Source organism: Lissotriton helveticus, chromosome 12 (assembly GCF_964261635.1).
Source record: "Lissotriton helveticus chromosome 12, aLisHel1.1, whole genome shotgun sequence".
Taxonomy (NCBI): Eukaryota; Metazoa; Chordata; class Amphibia; order Caudata; family Salamandridae; genus Lissotriton; species Lissotriton helveticus.
Window position 1 is genome coordinate 113191256 of NC_136073.1, and position 18052 is coordinate 113209307.

At 48.0% G+C, this 18052-nt stretch overlaps 1 protein-coding gene across 1 annotated transcript in view; it reads left to right on the plus strand.

Annotated features, from left to right (window-relative positions):
* Nucleotides 1-4639: 4639 nt before the first annotated feature.
* Nucleotides 4640-18052, plus strand: part of LOC144798985 (transmembrane protein 272-like) — a 215784-nt gene continuing 202371 nt past the window's right edge. The window contains exon 1 of the mRNA XM_078670127.1: nt 4640-4679. The gene's annotated coding sequence lies outside the window, so the exon portion shown is untranslated. The remainder of the gene's footprint in view (nt 4680-18052) is intronic.

Here is an 18052-nt window from a genome sequence, read left to right on the forward strand (position 1 = left end):
CTTCGTGCTTTGTGTGTGTATGGATGCAGGATGGGTGGGTGGATGGATGGGTGGATGCATTAATGATGTATGGATGCAGGATGGGTGGATGGATGGATGGGTGGATGCATTAATGATGTATGGATGCAGGATGGGTGGATGGATGGATGGAAGGGTGGATGCATGAATGAATGATGTATGGATGCAGGATGGGTGGGTGGATGGATGGGTGGATGCATGAATGATGTATGGATGCAGGATGGGTGGATGGATGGATGGATGGGTGGATGCATGAATGATGTATGGATGTAGGATGGGTGGGTGGATGGATGGGTGGATGCATGAATGATGTATGGATGCAGGATGGGTGGATGGATGGATGGGTGGATGCATGAATGAATGATGTATGGATGCAGGATGGGTGGGTGGATGGATGGGTGGATGCATGAATTATGTATGGATGCAGGATGGGTGGATGGATGGATGGATGCATGAATGATGTATGGATGCAGGATGGGTGGGTTGATGGATGGGTGGATGCATGAATGATGTATGGATGCAGGATGGGTGGGTGGATGGATGGGTGGATGCATGAATGATGTATGGATGCAGGATGGGTGGATGGATGGATGGATGGGTGGATGCATGAATGATGTATGGATGCAGGATGGGTGGGTGGGTGGATGGATGGGTGGATGCATGAATGATGTATGGATGCAGGATGGGTGGGTGGATAGATGGGTGGATGCATGAATGATGTATGGATGCAGGATGGGTGGGTGGATGGGTGGATGCATGAATGATGTATGGATGCAGGATGGGTGGATGGATGGATGGATGGGTGGATGCATGAATGAATGATGTATGGATGCAGGATGGATGGATGGGTGGGTGGATGGATGGGTGGATGGGTGGATGCATGAATGATGTTTGGATGCAGGATGGGTGGATGCATGAATGAATGATGTATGGGTGCAGGATGGGTGGGTGGATGGATGGGTGGATGCATGAATGATGTATGGATGGATGCATGGATGCAAGCATGATGGGTGGATGCATGATGGATGGGTGGATGCATGAATGAATGATGTATGGATGCAGGATGGGTGGGTGGGTTAATGCATGAATTATGTATGGATGATGCAAGGTGGTTCGGGCTCGCTCGCTCGCTGCGGTGCAATATGCAAATTAGTTTACGCCTCACCACTTTCAAATGTCACCAGCCGCCCCTGGAGCTGTGAGAGCTGTGTGGGCTGTGAGCTCTGTGTGTGTGTGTGTGTGTGTGGCTGTGTGTGTGTGTGTGTGTGTGTGTTTGGCTCTGTGTGTGTGTGGCTCTGTGTAGATAGCTTTTTTTGTAGGTAGTCTGTGTGGGTGGCTCTGTCTGTGTGAGGGTGGCTCTGTGTAGGTGGCTCTATGTGAATGACTCTGTGTGGGTGGCCCTGTGTGGGGGGGCTCTGTATGTGTGTGTGGGGGGCTTTGTCTGTGTGGCTCTGTGTGGGTGTAAATGCAATAGGTCATGCATTTGCGAGCGATTATGCTATTGGCATTGTAAATGCCAATGCCATTTATTTAAAGATTAAGCTATTGGCATTGTAAATAACAATGCCATTTATTTATGATAAAAAAAATCATCAGCAATGCCAATAGCTCTACCTTTAATAATGCTGAGACCATTGCATTGTAAATGCTTGTTTGTAACATTTATCAAGAAAGCAGCTTCAAGATGGCCGCACACAGGAGGTGATAGTGCTTTGCCTTGCATCAAGTAAGGGTAGAAGGATTGTTATTTGCATATAGAAGCACAAAATACAACTAAATTGAAGTAACCATAACAATCAAATGTGCACTGGGAGTGTTACAGTGAATAAACGGCGCAGTGACACATGTGATTAGGAAACAACGCAAGGCGGTGAAAAAACAGTGGATCAAACGAGTCGACGGAGTTTCGACCACTTTAACTTGAGGTCATCATCAGGATGATGGTTGCACGATTAGAAGAGTGCTCTGGAGGCACTGTAGGGTGGCGAACGGGGAATCGTCCCCTGACCCCCCGGACTAATGCCAGCCCTCTAGACCACAAACTAGCTGGTCCGATTCTTCACCAGTGCCAAGGCTCCATTCCCCTGCAGCCATCATTATTCATCTCTGAGAGCGCAGCCCAGGTACCCATACGCCACTTCCATTGACATTGGATGTTGAACCTTCCAACCGATCTCACATCAGCTATTCACCGCTGCCTTCTCCCAAGGGACGCTTCATTGCGGCTCCTGACAATGGATTTCATCCTCTGGACTCCCCTCTCGCTCCCCTATAGTGCCTCCAGAGCACTCTTCTAATTGTGTAACCATCGTCCTGATGATGACCTCAAGTTAAAGAGGTTGAAACATCGTCGACTCTACAAGGCCATTCGGGGCAACCCAGGGGGCATTTGCAAATAACAAAATTATGTTTGAGTTTGTAAGTACTTTCATTTGATCCACTGTTTTTTCGCCGCCTTATGTTGTTTCCTAATCACATGTGTCACTGCGCCGTTTATTCACTGTAACACTCCCAGTGCACATTTGGTTGTTATGGTTACTGCAATGTAGTTGTATTTTGTGCTTCTATATGCAAATAATAACCCTGCTACCCTTACTTGGTCTCCCTCGTCCCCTTTCTGTGCTAGGTGATTGATACACAATTTACACAGTCCCCCTGCATGATATACCAGTTGAGACATTGTCTTATTGTTATAGTACTTGCCCGGTCTCAGCTGGGATAACGGGTTTACTCCTTTTCCTGTTTACTTACTTGACTTGCATCGAGGCTCCTGTCTTTCTGTCTGTGCGTTAAAAAGCCTTGGAACGTGTCCATAAATATTTCCTCAGGCAAGCATGTATTCCTGCATCAGAGTGCATACTCCAGTGTGCAGTATTTGTGTAGCTTTTCAATCGCTGGCGGCACAGCACCCATGACAACGTGCTGCATGGCTAAACACATAAGGTCCCAAAGGCGAGACATGTTGGCTATACCAATGTGTGTGCTTTTAAGGCACGGGGAGGTTACGTGATTTGCCCAGAATCACAGGATGTTGAGCGCACACCTAGACTCGAGCCTGATTTCACAGATCCAAAGCCGGCATCTCTGGCCACACCCACATCTCCTCCCATGTGCGATAAAGTGCTCTGGAACAGTCTCAAAAGGCTCGGTCCTCCTCCTCACTCCTGTATTTGGGAGGCCTTAAAAAGCAACACTGTTATAGGAAAAAAACTTTTTTCCTTCTTTCCACCTATTTCTGACAGGGGTGTGTCATTGACTTTGGCTTGGATGACCAGAATTTGAAAGCCAAAAACCGGGACATTTCACACAAAAAAGAAGGACTACAATTTTACTTCAAGAGATGAGAGTGCTCCTCAGCAGAGAATTACAGAACAGGCAGTAAGAAAATACATAAAATACAATTTTTAAACCCAGTAGCTTGCCTGTTAATTAAATTGCTTTCTTGAAACAACTGGTAACTATCCCTGCTTTGTAAAACATAAAAAACACCCCCCGCCGTTTTCAGTCGACCTCTTTAAAAACAAGGACATGAGCTACACAGAGACCTGAGCTGCAGCAGCAGGTGCATTAACTCTCAAACCAGTTCGCGGCTCAGTTCTCGTTTGGCGGCATACCACGGGGCCTGGGGCCAAATGTGTATATCCATATAGTATATCCAGTCTTATCCCCTCCCTATGTATATAGAGATAACTCTAATCACTAGGACATGCAGTAGTCCGCTTTGCTCTCTTCCATTCCTATGTGACTTTTAGAGTATATCCAGTCTTACCCCTTCCCTATGTATATAGAGATAACTCTAATCACTAGTTTATGCAGGAGTCCGCTGTGCTCTCTACCATTCCTCTGTGACTCTTAGAGTATATCCATGTGTATCCCCTCCCTAAGTAGATAGAGATATCTCTAGTATATGCCTAGAGTTTATCCATTTGTATCTCCTCCTTGTGTGACTCTATCTCTTGTACATTTGCAATTTTTTCTGTTTGTACCTTTTTTTGTAACGCATGTAATCCTAAATCCGTATGTTTTCAACTGGTTCTTATGTAAGTCAAAAATTTGCAAATCTGTTTTTCCGAATGTAACCATCAGTCCTTGTGGTTGAAACTGGGTCCTATGTAAAGCGCTCTGACACCTTCGGGTAAAGTTCGCGCTATATAAAATCGCATAAATAAATAAAAATAAAGAAAGAAACACACAAGGGCCTCCTGCTCTGGCAGGAAGCCGCCAGGGCTCCATCATTAGACGGTGCGCAGCACGTGGTGCCGGGGAAGGGGCGCGGCTGCTCCAAAAAGCAGGAGGCGGAGAGGGGTTGTGCCAGAGCGTCGGCCTCCCCCGGACATCAACAACCACAGAGAAAGCGTAGCGGCGGCCCCTGGAGACGAGTTTCGGCGCAGTCTCTCCAGCTTAAGTGCTATCTCTGCTGCTACTGACTTGTAAGTGCGCATCGCCTACTGAGGGACAGGGAGAGAGGAAGGCGCTAGGGGCCCAGGCTAGCATCTGGGGCCGGAGGCGGCACCGAGGGGGCTTACTAGCAGGTACTGGGCACAACCTGAGCCTCTCTTCCGCCTGCACACGCCCTCCCTAGCTACTTTCACTTTTACCTCTAAAGAGGGTTGCGCCTGTATCACGAAACATTAAGACTGGCGCCGTTCCATGTCCTGGTGGTAAGGCGGTACAACCTCCCCGTACCACCGTGTTATAGAGGTGGAAATGTGTGACAAGAATGTTTGTGCATGTTGATTATGCAGTGTTTCTGTTGTGGTGGTGAAGTGTATTTTGCTGTTGTGTTTTTGTGATGCGTTTTCTCATTGTTTTGTTGTAGTTTTGTACTGCGTGGCTGCACTATATTAGTTTGTAAGTGTGTTGTGTTATGTTGTGTATTATATTGATTGTGTTACTTTGTGTTGTTGTTTAGAGAGGTCCGCGCGTGCTGCTACATTCCCAGCAGACGCAGCTCCTTTTCCTTTAAAGTTCCACGACAAGCAGCCATTCACCACAATCGGCGGCGCCACACACGCTGCTGCTCCTGCGCTGTTTAAGACGCCAGCATTTCAGGCGACCCTCCCCTTGCCCACTTTCAGGAAACGAAACCGTTCCCTCGGCACTAAAGGCACCCCTCCCCTAGACGCGGGGGCTCTCAGTCTTGACTCAGCAGCTGCGGGGCGCACTTCATCCGCCTCCACCAGGGGGAAGTTCGGCACTTCGGTCCTTCTCAAAGCCATAAGGTTGGGGCTCAGTCAGTCACATCTCAGTAGGTTGGTGCACGCGCAGCTGTCGGTCTTTTAGTCGACAATGTTAATGTCTCGCGTGACACACTAACACTATCTGCTATTACAAAGAATTTTGTATCAAAATCATAAGCAGAGCTTTAAATGGCCGCGTACTCGCAGCTACTGAGTACTTGCACTTTTTAATTTCAAGAGACAGTACCTTCACTTATCTGCCAGAGCGCAATACTTCTAATAGGGGAGTACCCGGCACTTATCAATAGCAAACAGGTACTCTGGGAAGTGAGTACCTGCACTTTTCAATTTCCCTTTCAAGCACTGATCACAAATATAGTTAAAAAAAAAAAGTGACAAGTTGAACTTCCCGCGCCTATCGTGGGACATTTGGAGTCGGACTAACTTTCTTCTTTGGGCCAAGTTATGAGACGGTGGGCAGGGGCGGCTCTAGGCTCATAGTGGCCCTGGGCAGGGAGCGTAGGTAGGGGGCCCGGAAGAGGGGGTCGGGGCGGAGCGCGGAAGCCAGTGAAGAGTGGGGGGTCAGGGTGTTTGAAAGTGGAACAGAGCCAGGGCCGCCAAATCCCTGCCAGGGTCCTCCACGCAAATATGTATCCATCCTCAGAGGATTATTATATTAAGGTTATATAGTGTCGTGGTAGCCCCTGGGGTTTGGTGGCCCTGTGCAGGTGCACAGCTTGCACATGCCTAAGGCCAGAGGCGCAACTAGGTCTTAATTTCGGGGGGGGGGCTAACATGGCAGATTAAGGGGCGTGGCTAATGTAAATCAATGGGGCGGAGCTAAAATGGCAGATAATCAGGATCGGTTAATGCTCAGGTCAAGCTGAGAAAAAAATGTGGTGAATTCTGCATTTGAAACTGGACAACAATTAAAGCACACATTTTTGTTAGTTTGATGCATTGCCCCCCAAAACCCATACTCACCCTGAATCTTAAAATTACCCCTGGCACACCAAAACACATACCCACGCTGAACCCTAAAATTAACCCCCTCACACCCTAAAACCCATACCCGCCCTGAAATCTATAATTACCCCTGGCACCCCAAAACCCATACCCACCCCACACCCTAAAATTACCCCCTGGCACCCCAAAACCCAATACCACCCTAAAATCACCCCCCTGGAGCCCCAAAACCCATACCCGCCCTGAACCTTAAATTACCCCTGGCACCCCAGAAACCATACCCATGCTGAACCATAAATTCCCCCCTTGCACCCCAATACCCATACCCATGCTGAACCATAAATTACCACCTGGCACCCCATAACCCATACCCACCCTGAACCCTAAAATAGCCCCCTGACATCCCAAACCCACACCTGCCCTAAACCCTAAAACTACCCCTGGCACTATAAAACACATACCCACGCTGAACCCTAAAATTAATCCCATGGCACCTCAAAACCCACACCCACCCTGAACCTTAAAATTACCCCTGGCACCCCATACCCATGCTGAACCATAAATGCCCCCTGGCAACCCATAACCCATACCCTCCCTGAACCATAAATTGCCCCCCCGGCACCCCATACCCACCCTGAACCATAAATTCCCCGCTGGCACCCCATAACCCATACCCACCCTGAACCCTAAAATTGCCCCCTGACACCCCAAAACCCACACCTGCCCTAAAATTACCCCTGGCACACCAAAAGACATACCCACGCTGAACCCTAAAATATCCCTTGGCACCCCATACCCACCCTGAACCCTAAAATAGCCCCCTGACATCCCAAAACCCATACCCATGCTGAACCATAAATTCCCCCCTGGCACCCCATAACCCATACCCACCCTGAACCCTAAAATTGTCCCCTGACACCCCAAAACCCACACCTGCCCTGAACCCTAAAATTACCCCTGGCACCCCAAAACCCATACCTACCCTGAACCCTAAAATTGCCCCCTGGAACCCCAAAACCCATACCCGCTCAGAACCCTAAAATTACCCCCTGGCACCCCAATCCGGAACCCACCCTGAACCATAAAATTACTCACTGGCACCCTAAAACCCACACCCACCCTGAACTCTAAAATTACCCACTAGCACCCCCCCAAAAAATGAACATTACAAACTTACACTACATTTGCATATTTGGAGGGGACTGTCCTCTTTGACGTTTCTATGTATGTAAGTCAAGAACAACATTCACAGTAACCTAGATATGCAGGCAGTAGGTAATGCTGTGCTGAAAATGCATTAAAGTTACTGGAACTTACACAAAAAACTGCTGCCTGCTCTTCTGATACTATACTGTGGAGTCTGGCTGATCTGCAGCTCTGTGTCCTGGCATCCAGCCCCTCCCGAAGGTCTCACTGTGTAGATCAATGTGGGTCAAATGCATAGACAGCAGGGGGAAAGGGATGGCAGTGCAGGTGACGCTTTTTTTTTGTAAATTAATTCCTGCTGGCGTCATACATAGCCCAGGGTTTGCTGTCTGTGCACTTGTATGGTATACACATCTATACAAGTGCACAGACAGCACACCCTGGGCTATGATGCCAGCAGAAATTCCTTTACAAAGGAAAAGCTTCACCTGCACTGGCCATGCCTTCCCCCTGCTGTGCACATCTTCATACCCCATGCTCACAACCCATCAAGTGCTTAGGTGAAATCCCTGCCTTCAGGCAAGGATTTCACCTCTGCACCACTCTAAAGGAAAACAAGAGGTGGGGGCAGGGGGGTTCACTCGCTGAAACAGTTCAGAGGCTGGCTGGCTGGCTGGCTCGGGCTGCTGGGCCTCTCAGAAAGCATGAAAAAAATCACATTCTCGGATCGGATGCGCAGCCTTCTTGCATCATTTCAGTGCGTGTCATCTTAGCCCGGGCAGAGGAGGCGAGGGGGGGGGGGGCTGAAGCCCGGTGAGCCCAATGGGTGTTGCGCGCCTGCCTACGGCCGCCCCTGCGGTGGGAAGTAATCCGCTTCAGCTGGTAACCGCAGGTGCAGTATACATTCAGTTTACAAATTATTTGGGAACAATGCCACGCGCGCGTTTAGCCAGGAAGTAACATTTTGTAATGTTTTTCAGAAAAAGGGACCAGGAATAGGTGGAAATGTATACCAATGGGTGTGCCAATGCCCCCAGGCGTGGGCGTGCCAAGGCCCCCTGGCGTTCCCCATTCAACAGGTTCTCACCAGGGGTCGGTAATACCGCGCCCAGGATTCGCAGGGCGGCACTACAGCGCTGGTTTCTACAAGGACGCCTTATTGAGGCTGTTGTTTTAAAACACTCATTTCTTTTAAAAATGACAATTGTGACCTCCAAGCAAAAAGATCTGATACTTAGTAGAACACCACAAGAGCGCACAGTTTGCTGTGTGACAGGTGTGCGAAGGTCAGCCCTTCCTATTTCTTCCCTTGCATTCCATTTTATCGGTTTTTGTATAATAAATGCAGAACTACAAGTAACAAGTAGCAGAATACAAAGCGAACAAGCATTGGCAAAGCCAGTAAACCTGGCCTTGGCAGACTGACGGGGTGTTTAATATTTGTAGCATCGCCAGCTAACCAAGGACTCCAATCACGCGTACCTCCAGTGATACAAAGTACACCCAAGTGCTTTTAACAGTAACATTAAAAAGAAGACAGAAAAACGAATTAAGATTTTACTGGGCAGCCGAAGTGCAAAAATAATAAATACATGGCTGATACTTGGAATTAATAAAAAAAAATACAAGTAAAATAAAATACTATTTAAGCCAGTTTTGTTACTGAAGAGAAAGGAGCTACTTTAAGTGGATGTGACAGTGTGCCCAGACTTTGCATAGTTACTGGAAGTGAAGGTCGCCAGTTGACAATGGGGGCTGACTCATTGCCCCTGTATGCTGTGCTGGGGGCGGAACCAACATGTGAATGGCAATTGAGCAGTACAGGGGGCGGGCTAACCAAAAGCCCCTCCAGGTATGTGGATTATGTGTGAATTTGTGGAACAATAATGGTCTGATGAGAAAGGCCAGACCTAAAAACTAGACTTGTTGATCTACTTATAACGAAGGATAATTAATAGCCGTTCAAGGACCATCGAATAATCATGTTATCTACTGATATTATTTTAATAATATCATGTATCATTCTACAATAAACCTATTCTTTTTGTGATGCAGTTCACACTGCACTGTCTTACTTTCATACAATTCAATCGTTTTGTGAAAAATCCACCCCAACCCTTCATTCGCCATTTTCATAAAAACAAACTGCATAAAATGTGGCCGGTTCCACAGATCCTGCCTCTTCCAGGGCAACATTTAAAACCTCTTTGTAATGCACAGAAGACACGGCTTTTGTAAGCAGCAGCTCCCTGCCGTGTGTAGGCACCACTCTCCAGAGGGCTGTCTGATGACTCTTATCTCTCACTTCATCTCTGTGGCTCCAGCTTCCAATGTCAGCTGGTCCATGAAGCAATGATGCTTTGACTAAACATGAAACCACGAGCAGAGCGTGACGTCAGAAGGACAGCTGGGAAAGTGTGGTCTGGAGGCTTCCAGCCTCTCAAGTCCCTCCAGAGACAGTTGGCCACAAACTCTTGAAAAGTAGGCATCGGTAAGCCACTCCTTGGCGGGAACGGGGTGATGAGTCCAATCTGTGTCAGCGTTGTAGCTGCCAGGCCTGCAGTACCTCTAAATCCTCAGGGGACCCTATTTCGATCATTGTCGGCCCTAGAGTCCATCCAATTGGGTCAGTGGAGCAACTCATGACTACAAATCCCAGAACGCATTAGGTTGTCACATGGATGCCCAGGAGTGGAAACAAAGTGGAAAAAAGTTCCCACAATACATGCTAGGGCCAAGTTGGTCCTGCATCATAGCGGCTATATAGTGGTCATGTCAGAGGAGTTCAGTGAAGACTGGCCTTGCATGGTGTGAGCCCGGTTAGTTCTGCAAATAAGCCTGTGTATTCTCATTGGCCAGGGTTGATTTTGGATTCCTCTCTGACCCTGCCTAGGCGGGGCGCTTCCTTGGGAGGGGAGGTGTTTTGTGAATGAGCGGTGTTTGGGAGGGCCACACTTTACTTGTCCTGTGGCCCCGCCCCCAGTGACCAGGCGTTACCAGCTTGCTGATTGTGTTCCCTCCCTCTACTTGGGATCTAGCGCTTTGGAGAGTTGGCTCCAAGTTGATGGGCACTAAGGCACATCATCCCGTAAGGCTGCCACATTACTCCTTGGCACCATGTTTCCAGCCCAGGGCTTTTTCTGTTGCAAATATTTATTGTAAATGTTATTTCAAAGCAGTCACTAGAAGAAAGCCAAGACCCCAACTTCATAATGCATTTATTTCAAACTAAATCCCAGGACTGCTCTCCCGGCTCGACATACTTGCGCTTTCACTTTCGTTCGCAGTAAGCACACGCGCGTGCACCACTTGCCGGCTCACCTCCAGCTCCCTACCTCCTCTCTCTATCTCTCTTCGCCCACACGTCCCTCTCTTTCCTTGCCCACTTGCTCCGTGGCCCTCAGTGTGACTTCCCATTGCCTTTTAATCTGCCTGCCCGCATGTTACATTTGTAATTGTAATTCCATTAGTCCAGGCGTTGCCCCGTTTGCCAAAATAAGCGTGTGTATATATACAACACCTACATACGTACAGAAGATGGCCCAGAGTCCCTCCCTCTCTCCAGCCTGCAGCTTTCTCTTTCAGACCCCCTTCCATGAGTAAATTGTCCTGAGAATCTTCGCCTGCTTGCACTGTTTATTGTTTTAGGGACAGTGTTTCGTTTGATGTGGTTGCCATAGAGCAAGGCTGCCTGGTTGTGATTCCAGCTCATGTCTTTCTTCTACTCTCTTCCACTTCCTGCTTCTTTATTTGACTCTTCCAGACTCTTTACGATCTCTCCTTTCTCGCTCTTTATCCACATTTGATTCATCCTTGTTCCCGCCCCCCTCTCTCTTGCTATGGGTAAAAGTCTGACAAAGAAAACTTGTAGACCTCAAAAAAGAACACAGGTGCATACTACTTAGTGGCATGAGCACACATTAAGCACTAGATGTGCTTAAGAGGAAGATCAGTGGTGCTACATTAAAGTGTGCTTGCTATGTAAAAACTGTGGCTTTATTTGCAAGGAATGTCAAAGGGCAAATGGGTTTGTTTCAGGATGACGTGTGGATGGTATTTAATAAAGCTAGTGTTCTACCTTCTGTAGTCTTAGGCAATATGGATATATATGTTAAGCTGTCCTACATGTCGATGACGTGCATTGGTTCCATGGGTGATGCTGACATCATGGTTGGAAGGACATTTTACCTGTTGGACAAGATAATGTATCATAAGATCCCCCTGCTAAGTGACACGAAAGATTATGGATTTATTGAACCATTCACAATATGTTGGTAGTTCATAACATCCCACACATAGCCTATTGAACTATGTTAATATAAATGCAAAGTAAAACAAATAGAAATTAATTATGCCACTGCCCAAATAATTGCAAAAAAGAACAATTGATGGACAGAATGCAGAACAATGTCATACAGTCACCCCATTACAGAGATCTGGGGCTAAATCGATCGTTTTTTGCTCCTCATGCCATTCCTGTTTGAACCCAGCCATATGCAAGGCAGTCTTGACCCTGTGCCCAAACAGAACAGTTCAGCCCGAACTGCCAGGCCAGGTCTTCCCTGGAGTGGAAACAAGCATCCTAGATCTAGTTTAGGGGGTTCACCCCTCATCAGTCAGGATAGCTTGACTCCAGTGGCATGGAAAACACAGGACCCACTTCTGGGCATACCCATCCCACTCGGGGTGACATGCAAACAAGCATTTGCAGTGCAATAGGTTTCGCATTTGTTAAACTTAGAGCTGTTGGCGTTTGAAAATAACAATTTTTTTACTTTTAGTTTTTTATTTGTAGTAGTTATATTTGCATAGCACTATTGGCAATGGAATAACAAGCATTTGCAATGGAATAGGTCTCGCATTTGCAAGAGTTTGAGCTATTGGCATTGTAAATGACAATGCCTTTTATTTATGTGTTTTGAAAACATACAAGGGGTGTGTGAACATGCATTTTGTACTTATTGTCTTTGCTTACGAGAAGCAAGGCTGTCAGTAAAAGGGGCGCAGTTACTGCCAGCTTTGCTTCTCGTAAGCAATGGCTATAAGTGCAAAGTACTTGTTTACGCATTGCTTTCAGGTTTTCTAAACACATAAATAAAAGGCATTGTCATTTAGAATGCCTTTAGCTCAAAGTACCGCAAATGCGAGACCTGTTGCATTGCAAATGCCTATTGAGCATATTAATCTGAAACTGCTATTGTAGAGGCCTTTGGAAAGGGAGGGGAGGTGTGGGCTTGTATTGTGCACAGTTCATGAAGGAGTTTATAAAGCCTTATTAGAGTACAGTTGCGTGTAAGTGTGGAAATTAATTAATAAGGGCAAAATGAAATATGAAGAATCAGATTAAATATCGGTAGTAATAGTGATTGGGCGAATGCTTATTTGAGGGACAGCGGCTTACAACTGCTACAGCGTTTGTTTATTGCTCTACGATCTTTTGATTAGCAGTAGAACATGTCAAAGGACGGCCAACACGGGGGAAGGTTAAAAGCAAGTAAATGGCGAAAAGAGTTATGCGGCAAGGCGATGCCAAATGGTGGGAAAGATAAGATTTAGAAAAGTGTTTGAAGCAGCCGAAAAGGGCTGGAGGGCAGGTGTTGAGGCCGACTGTTTATTCTTTTGTTGGCGTGTGACTAGCAGCCAATGAATGGAGGGGGGAGGGGCTGGGCCCAGGAGAGAAAGTGTGTGCGGAAAGGGATACAAACATTGTGGTGTGGTGGGGTGGGGGGGTAAAACCCTAAAAATATACAGAGATGTAAGGGAAAACAAGTACATTGTTAAACTACACATAGACACGCAGACAGAAGCGCACAACACCTACACACAAAGAGCAAACCAGACAAACTGACACCACATATATACAACACCCGCACGTCCGGGATACCAGGGCGAACGTACAAAGACGAGAAGGGAGGGGAAGGGGGAGAAGTGGGGGTGGGCTCGTCACCTCAGAGCACTGGGCCGGTAACATTTTGCCGCGGAGTACTTGTTAGGAGCCAGCCCTCCACCAGAGCACTGCGAAGCTCAGGGTGCACGGGGGTGACATTCAGCTCCCAGCTTTAAGAGAAGAGCTGTACACCTTTGCCGCTGCGCACCCAGGGGCAGGGGAACAGTTCAGAGCTAAACGCTGTGCACCAGCCCCTGACCAAGGGCTGTGAACAGCATGGCACTGGGCACCGGTCCCGAAAAAGCTCAGATCCGCAGAGCAATGCAGGCTGTGAAGTGCTTAGAAGTTAGCACTTAGCGCCAGGCTGGGCAACGGCTCCGTAGTGGTGGCTACTTGTCACTTAGAACCAGGGGACAGAGCAGTACTGACTGCCAGGCAGAGGGCGGCTCCGGTTTATACAGAGTCACACACAGATGCGAAAGCCATTAAACTTAAAGTAAATGACAGCGTGCACCATGCTCGCGCTATATACATGAATGCATCCTAAACCTCCAGGCAGAGGGTTTATACAGAGTCACACACAGATGTGAAAGCCGAACGTTTTTATGCAGTTAATGTCATACAAAGCTGAGTTTGCTAAGGAAAAATCAAAGCAAAAACTTTATAATTGCTACATACCACCCATTTATATAAATAACCAACTTAAGAGTTTGCTGAAAGCAGGTTTAAATCACAGCGCTAGCTCACCATTTTACTTGTAATCCCCATGCCTACAAAAAAAAATCTAGTAACGTTCTCAGCAGTAGACTGACTCCATGTTCTAAACAGCACCTACTTCCGGTTTGGCCGGCAATGCTTCCGGGTCGCCGCAGGCAGCGCGGCGGCCCGCCCTGCACGGGGAAGGGAGGCAGCTTTCGAGGAGGACAGCACCTGGCCGCGAGCGCGTTCTCGTGCGCGTGACCTTAACAAATCGCCGCGCGCGGCCAGTGCTGTCCTCCTGGAAAGCTGACACGCTAACTATAGGTCTTTGGCGAGAGCGAGCTTCGCTCGCTTCTAGCCGAGACCTAAAAAAGCAAAAATAAAAATAATTTTCAATGCAAACCGCTCTAACTTTAACAAATAAGACCTATTGCATGCCCCCACGCTGTGCTTGTCCACTCATCTCCTCTGCTCTCAAAGACCCTCCTACCCAGAAAGTCTGGATGAGCACGTCTACTTATCTGGACCAGCTTATACAGGTGAACTCTGTCATCAGCTCATGAGAAGTGACTGTCCGATGTTTAGCTGAGACCCATCCTACCTGGTGATGAGAGGAAGTGAGTGTGTTTCTCTAGAGAGATTGAAGAGCTTATGGGAGGCAAACTTGATTACTTCACCAAGGAGGGATGAGACGTATTACTAAAGACTGATGCCCTGCCTGGACTTTGAACTTCGCCTTCTTGTGCTGAGGGCAGTGGCATTTGCTGGCCTGACACTTCTCCTGCTAATGCAAGCCGCTGCAGCCAGACTCGGTGCACCGGCTGCAAAAAAAGTGCTTACCGCCTTCAGGGTGGCCCTTAGGCATGTGCAAGCTGTACACCTGCACAGGGCCGCCAAATCCTAGGGGCCGCCACACCAATATATATCCTTAATATAATAATCCTCTGAGGATGGATACATATTTACGTGGCAGGGATTTGGCGGCCTCTGGCTCTGTTCCACTTCTAAACGCCCTGACCCTCCCCCCCCCCCCCCCCCACTGGCCTCCAAGCCAGCGCTCCTTCGGGGGCCCCCTACCTACGCTCCCTGCCAAAGGTCCGCTATGAGTCTAGAGCCACCCCTAAGTTCTTCACACTCCTTTCTCTCTTAAACATCCTTCTGGTGTCCCAGGTCACTGATTCACACGCGCGCTACCTTTTCTCACTCCCCTCTCATTAAATCCCCCCCCCCCTTGCACCTCCTTCTTCTACTCAATCGATAAAACTGGAATAACCAGTTCATCTGGCTTTGGGAGTGGGGGCTGAAATCATGCAGCCTGTCTGATTCAAACAGTGGTGGAGGGAGGGAAGGACAGGTACATTAAGACACAGCCATTGACATAGCCAATAGGTCTCTCCTTTGGGACCTTATAAGTGTTTAGTTATCAATCACAATATCCTTGGTGCAACAACATCAGCTGTTGCATGGCTAAACACTTATAAGGTCCCAAAGGCGAAACCTATTGGCGATGCCAATGCTTGTTTTTTTAGGAGTCCGACCACCCTCGGCTGCTGTATACAGGTTGACACCTTCTTTTAATGAGCAGAGATGGCCCCCAAAATGGGGGGGAAGTCATTGCAGAATATTATAGCAGTGCAGAAGGTGACACCCCTCCTCCTCCCTTCCCGGAGGGTGCAGTAAACGCTTGCCTATGAGATGCCCCCTGCGAGGTGGACAGAGCTGCTGGCTGAGGTCTGATGGAGGTAAGGGGTGGGCAGAAAAGCGAGCAGACCACGACGGCAGGGGAACCCTGGGGGACAACCCACCTTTAAATCTAAATCTAAATCCACATTTGTAAAGCGCACAATCACCCGTAAGGGTCTCTAGGCGCTGGGGGCCGTCGGGAAGATTAAGCGAGCTATTGCCCAGAGTCACATGGTGCTGGGCTAACCTGCCGCCGGCGTTGGGGATCGAACCGTGATCCCCAGATTCCAGCGTCAGTCGCCCTGGCCGCGGCGCCACACCTCTTCCACCTTTGCATTTCGGAGTTTTATTCCTCTGCACCCCTCCTAGCGCCTTCTTCTTCACTCGTGATTTGTTTATCCCCGTCTTCCCCTGGGGTGTATCTATCATGGGTGCAGGGGCACCCGGGCCTGAGGGGCCCACCGAACCCTGATTGTTGCTGTACTTCACACTTCGGGCAGCAGGGGGCTCATGTCCTTCCTTGCACGAGGGCCCAGTGCACACTGGCGCCGCCACTGGTCTTCCCCAGGCCTTCTGTTCTTTGCTTCGGACCTCAGGCCACGCCTAGAAACAGCCAGCACAGAGCGCGCGTCCAGGAAACAAAATCACAACAAGCAAAGTGGATGCTCTCAAGCTGATTTCTGGAGTGCTGCAACTTCACACCTGCTTTCTCTTTGGACAAGGCGAATGCCAGATTTAGAAATCTCCTAATTCTGGCAGCCTTCAAGAAAAGACTCAACCCCTGCTCCTTCACTGAGCGTTTCACGTCATTCCATGAACCCACTGTGTTGATCAGGGACCGAGCCATCAGGGGCGTAGCCATCAATAGTGCAGCAGGTGCAGTAGCACCGAGGCCCAGGGGTCTGAGGGTCCCCTTCGCAGCGACCAGTGGTCGTTTTGTATTGCCAGGCACGGGGATGTATGCACAGACAAGTGGATGTATGCACTGACCCCTCTTCACTTGCATTACGGCTCGTTATACCCCAGCTACACCATTGAGGGCTCCTGCTGAGTGCAGATCGACCTTCAAGGACAAAGCTGAGTTTACAACAGGCAGATCCCTATTCTGTATCTACACCTTCAGCCCCTGCAAAGCGATCGGCAACAGTGACAGGCATTGGCAAAGCCAATTAGCGTGTCTTATTGTTTGGGGATGTGTTTGATGACAGATCAGTGACTGTGTCTTACCACCAGCTGTTGTGGGGAGAACATCTCCATAACCAATCAACATCGTTGTCTCTATTGGGATCAGTCTTCATTATCAGGGTGAAGCTGCACCCCGAAAAAAGAGAGTTAAGAAAAGGTGTCATAAGAACAAGTTTGCATTGTGAGTGTGAACTTAAGACAAAATATTTCACAATGGAAACTTTTGACTAAGGGTCAGTATTTTCAATACATCTTGAGAAAGCCTACGTGCATGCACAGCTTTAGTGAGTGAGCCTAAAAAGCAGCAAATCATACATGTTATCTATCATGTAAAGCTGACAAACATACAAGGACAATACATTAATATCACTGTAAAATAAAAAAAAAGTCAAATTAGAAATTAAACTGCCATTGTGTCAACAAAGTTAATATATATAAAAGAATACACACAACATATCTGCAGTTTAACGAAAGGCACACTGGATGCCAACCCCTATGGGAACACAAATGGGACAATGGAACCATCTTCGAAACGCCGTGGCCTGGTGGAGAGCCCCACTCAACAATGGTAACCATGCAAAAGGCATGGAAACCAGTGGATGAAAGGGGCTGGCTCAAAGCAAACTCTTCTGTATTGCTTCACATTGTGCTTATTTGAAAAATTGATGGCCTGAGGTCTTTCTGTCAAAGGAAGCTGTCTGCAGCCAGACCTAAAAAAATAACTGTCTAACTAACGGCTCTACGAAGCAGCTTTCTATCTCAAATAAGCGCTTTACCAAACTCCAAAATAAAACCAAAGAAAGAAACCACCTCTGAGCAGGGCCTTGTAATCTGGTTCAGCCAGCTCTGGCTGGTCTGGATGATGGCTTTGATTGCTGCATAAAGATCTAACCGCTTCAGGACCCAAATGCTCTGGGAATCGATCTCGATTTCAGTTTATTGAAAAAAGTGGAGGTGTTTAAGTCTATACTTTCACGCGTAGCAAAGGACGTTGTACAACATAGCGATGAATGTTGTAAATTGCAGCAATGCCTTGGACTTGAGCACCTTCCTCGGCGAGGGACACTGGCAGAATCCGCTGGCCTATTTTTTGATAGGAGGGCTTCTTTTGCCTGTCTGTAATAAAGTGATGAACAGCAAGCAAGACCAGTTTAATAACTGCAAGATCTATGACTGCAGCACAGTACAGGTGTAGGAAGCTGGCTCTTTGTGTGATCTATCAGAAATCTGAAATGCATTGTTAGGGGGTAGTGTAGTCGAGCAGCCTTATGCTTAACACGGAGGAGTG